Source organism: Lucilia sericata, unplaced genomic scaffold (assembly GCF_015586225.1).
Source record: "Lucilia sericata isolate MDLA Ls3-8-SP2 unplaced genomic scaffold, ASM1558622v1 Contig000218F_arrow, whole genome shotgun sequence".
Classification (NCBI taxonomy): Eukaryota; Metazoa; Arthropoda; class Insecta; order Diptera; family Calliphoridae; genus Lucilia; species Lucilia sericata.
Genome location: NW_023994246.1, coordinates 395,445 through 399,956, shown reverse-complemented (window position 1 = coordinate 399,956; position 4,512 = coordinate 395,445). Strand labels below are relative to the sequence as shown.

Genomic DNA, 4,512 nt, shown 5'->3' with positions numbered 1-4,512 from the left:
CTAACATCCGATTCAATTAATATTGAGAGTGGTGTGGCTTAAGTGGTTAGCGTGATGATTACTAAGCGTTATATAGTTAGTGGTTCAATTTCCAGCCGCTGCTGGAAACAAAATTTTGTTTGTTTTTTGCTGTTGTTCATTTCGTCCAAATTTCGCTTATAAAGTCGATAGTAGAAATTGAATATATACATCAAATTGGATGCACCTACATTGTCATTGTCTTACTTAGATGGAAGATATATGTGAATAATATAGTACTAGGAAGCTTCGTATAGAACTACTAATAACAAAAGTTTTAATGCTTTTTCGGATAATACAAATAATTTAATATGGAAGTAAGCAGGAAATAGTTGAACATTGTGTGTAAAAACTTGTACTTAGCTATAATTAAATGTATTTGTATTATTTTAATTTCAAATTTTCAAATAATTTCTATTTCTGAAAACCGTTTTAATTGCATTAACTGATATAATTTTTCACTCAATTTATTTTGTGTTATTTAGTCTCTTGAGGTTAAAAAATATAAAAAATAATTAGCAGAGCAAGGTTTCGATCCTCGGACCTCTGGGTTATGGGCCCAGCACGCTTCCACTGCGCCACTCTGCTTGACAAATTATAGTTTCGCATGATACTAGGGATTGCACAGATAAAAATTGCGTTTCAGGTTTTCCATATTGGTTCAGTAACTCGTTTGTGTAATTTTCTCGAATCAAGAAAAAACTTAAAATATAATAGTCTTCCAGTTTTTAACAGTGTGACTTTGATTATTTTTAAACTGTACTCATTAAAATTTAATAAGTAATTTTTAAATTTTTTGTATTCACCCTGTTTTACACAAGATGAATTTTTCGACAGATTTTCTCGATGCGAGAATTACAAAAACGGTGCACAGATTTCTTTTTTAAATGGACTTTAAAGTTGATGACTTAATTACTTTGGAACCCGTTATCCGTTATACTCATTATTGAAATTTCATAATATGTTTTCTAGGTCCAGGATCAAGGACCATAAAGCGAAAAACGTCCTTTATCTTTGAATATCCTGAAAATGGTATTTTGTTTTTTATTTTTTTTTTTTGTTACGAAGTAGACAATAGATTTATTATTACGATGTAAAATTTTCAAATTGGGATCTCAATGGAATCAGAAGTTATGGCTGTTTTTATTTAGCTACATTTAAAATTTGCCTTTTATACATTTTAATAAATTTTTAGTCCACTCAAATAAAGTTTTAATGCCGAATAATGTAAAAGTTGTCACAGACCATCAACTGGATGTTAGAAATATTATGGACAAAATTATCTGCAATCATGTCTTAATTAGAAGAAATATTAGAGGTCAAATGTCAAAATAATACATTTTTTTAGAAATATCTCTTGTCTTAGCATCCTACGGGTTTAGGAGTCATAACAAAATTTGTAAAGAATCAAATTTATGACATTTAAATTACAGATAATTTTTTGTACCATTACCAGTTTTTGAGTTATTGTCATTTTTTGTTAATTTGCAACATGTTTTTCTAACCTCAAAATATTAATCACTACAAACGCTTAACACATATGGGGAATTTCATGTCAAGTGACCCAACTCAAAAAATCGATTTCGACGAAATTTGCACTAAAGTTAATACTATTGGATAATAAGTCAGACTGGTCAGCTCTATCGGTCAAGAACTGCCAGACTTAGAGGGGGTCAAAGTTGGACATTTTGGTCATACAGGGTTTTATTGAAATGAGTGTAACTTTTCACCTATTGGTCCTAGCAAAAATTGTCCAAAGGAGTTCAGATAGCTATTACTTCAAATTTGTATCCAACCTACTATCCCATAGTACTAACATTGGTGCAAATTTCATCCAAATCGGAAGAAATCGATTTTTAAAGTTCGGTCACTTGACACGTAATTCCCCATGTGTATAATTATTTAATTACACTTTTTGTATCTGAGTTTCTCTCTGGCCCATAGTGCGATGTTTTCTAATGTAAATTTTAAAAGGAAACTGGAGGCTGTAAAAAAAATTATTATAAATATTTATAAACAAATTTTAAAATTTTTTGTATGTGTCTCAAATTTTAGTCTTTTTTAAGGGACAAAGGATCATATTTAGTTAGTTAAAGCTCAGTTACACGGATGTCAGATCTTACAACGTTATCAGTAAAATGTGCAGAAAATGTCCAACAATCGTGTGAACTTGCAATTTATATTTTGCAACGTTGCCAGAAAAAGCATTATTGACAATATTAGACATTTTCTGCACATTTTACTACCAACGCACAGTGGTATAGGAAAAAAAAAAGAGGGAAATAATTCGGTAACTTCTAAACGGTTAATCCGATTTTAATGAAATTTGGTATGCACAAAGAGGAGGTGTTGTCGAGTTTAGGTTTTGAATTTGGACCTTATAGGCCAACCAGGGGCCCGGCGGGGGGTCCTCAAATTAGGACACCTCGGCTATGTTAAATTTTTAAAACGATCCTATTTCTTCATTTGAGTTCCGATTTAAAAAAAATTTCGTATATAGAATCTCCTCATCGAGCACTATAAAAAATGTCGTCGTAGCAGTAAATTATCTCTTATAGTTTAGGAGATATTCGCATTTGAATATTAAAATTTTAAAATTTTTACCGTCCTTACTTTAGTTTTTTTGATAATAGCAGGTCCAAATATTTCCGATTTTCGCCATTTTTTTTTTATTTGCTTAACAACAAGTTTATATACCAAGCAGTGAAAGAATTATGTAAAAATCATGACTGAGTCCAAAGTTATAGGCATTTAAATTAAAAAAATTAAAAAAAGGCGATTTTTTGTCATTTTTTTGGGAAAAAAGTATCTTTTTCTTTTTAAGTTATCTAAAAAGTTTCTAAGAAGATGTATATAGAATTTATACTTTTTGGAAAGCTGACTTTACATAAAATACGATAAATGAAACAAAACCTAAAAATTTTTGATACCGAGGGGACCAGGTCCATCCAAAAAAACCCTATTTTTTATGGAAAATTAAATTTTGAGCAAAAATTCTCAAATCGCATAGTCGATATCAAATTATAGTGACCTGTTTTATATGACCCAATAAGTTCTTAATCATTTTGTAACGGGTTTCGATAACCCCGCCCCTGGTATGGATATAATAGGCAAAAAACCAAAAAATCCCATTTTTGGGATTTTTTAAAACTTTTTTGGGAATTCCGGGATTTCTAATAAGAAAATTCGAAATTTTGATTTAATTTTGGATTTTAAGTAAAAAAATCTACCTAACTGTAAAATTTCATCAAAAAATATTCATAAATAAAATTTTTATTGCAATTAGAAAAATTTGTATCTTCGCAAAAACTGAATAAAAAACATTTTTTAATTTTTTTTTAAAAAAGTATTCCGCGAATTTTTTAATTTTCAAAAATTATATACAGTTTTGAAAAATAGACAAAATTACCTTTCCATTGATATATAACATGCCTACCTAATGTTTTTTAAGTGACAAATTAATTAGGGAAAACTCAACATCTTTTAGAAAATTTACCTAGCACTATTATTTTCATCCATATATGTAACAAATTTAAGAGTTAACCTTATGGATGAAAATAATAGTGCTAGGCAAATTTTCTAAAAGATGTTGAGTTTTCCCTAATTAATTTGTCACTTAAAAAACATTAGGTAGGCATGTTATATATCAATGGAAAGGTAATTTTGTCTATTTTTCAAAACTGTATATAATTTTTGAAAATTAAAAAATTCGCGGAATACTTTTTTAAAAAAAGAATTAAAAAATGTTTTTTATTCAGTTTTTGCGAAGATACAAATTTTTCTAATTGCAATAAAAATTTTATTTATGAATATTTTTTGATGAAATTTTACAGTTAGGTAGATTTTTTTACTTAAAATCCAAAATTAAATCAAAATTTCGAATTTTCTTATTAGAAATCCCGGAATTCCCAAAAAAGTTTTAAAAAATCCCAAAAATGGGATTTTTTAGTTTTTTGCCTATTATATCCATACCAGGGGCGGGGTTATCGAAACCCGTTACAAAATGATTAAGAACATATTGGGTCATATAAAACAGGTCACTATAATTTGATATCGACTATGCGATTTGAGAATTTTTGCTCAAAATTTAATTTTCCATAAAAAATAGGGTTTTTTTGGATGGACCTGGTCCCCTCGGTATCAAAAATTTTTAGGTTTTGTTTCATTTATCGTATTTTATGTAAAGTCAGCTTTCCAAAAAGTATAAATTCTATATACATCTTCTTAGAAACTTTTTAGATAACTTAAAAAGAAAAAGATACTTTTTTCCCAAAAAAATGACAAAAAATCGCCTTTTTTTAATTTTTTAAATTAAAATGCCTATAACTTTGGACTCAGTCATGATTTTTACATAATTCTTTCACTGCTTGATATATAAACTTGTTGTTAAGCGAATAAAACAAAATGGCGAAAATCGGGAATATTTGGACCTGCTATTATCAAAAAAAAACTAAAGTAAGGACGGTAAAAATTTTAAAATTTTAATTTTCAAAT

General features: G+C 28.4%; 1 non-coding gene across 1 annotated transcript; it reads right to left on the bottom strand.

Moving 5' to 3' along the window:
- Positions 1 to 534: 534 nt before the first annotated feature.
- Positions 535 to 606, bottom strand: Trnam-cau. The gene has a single exon. It is a non-coding gene; the product is annotated as a tRNA-Met (tRNA).
- Positions 607 to 4,512: the final 3,906 nt, after the last annotated feature.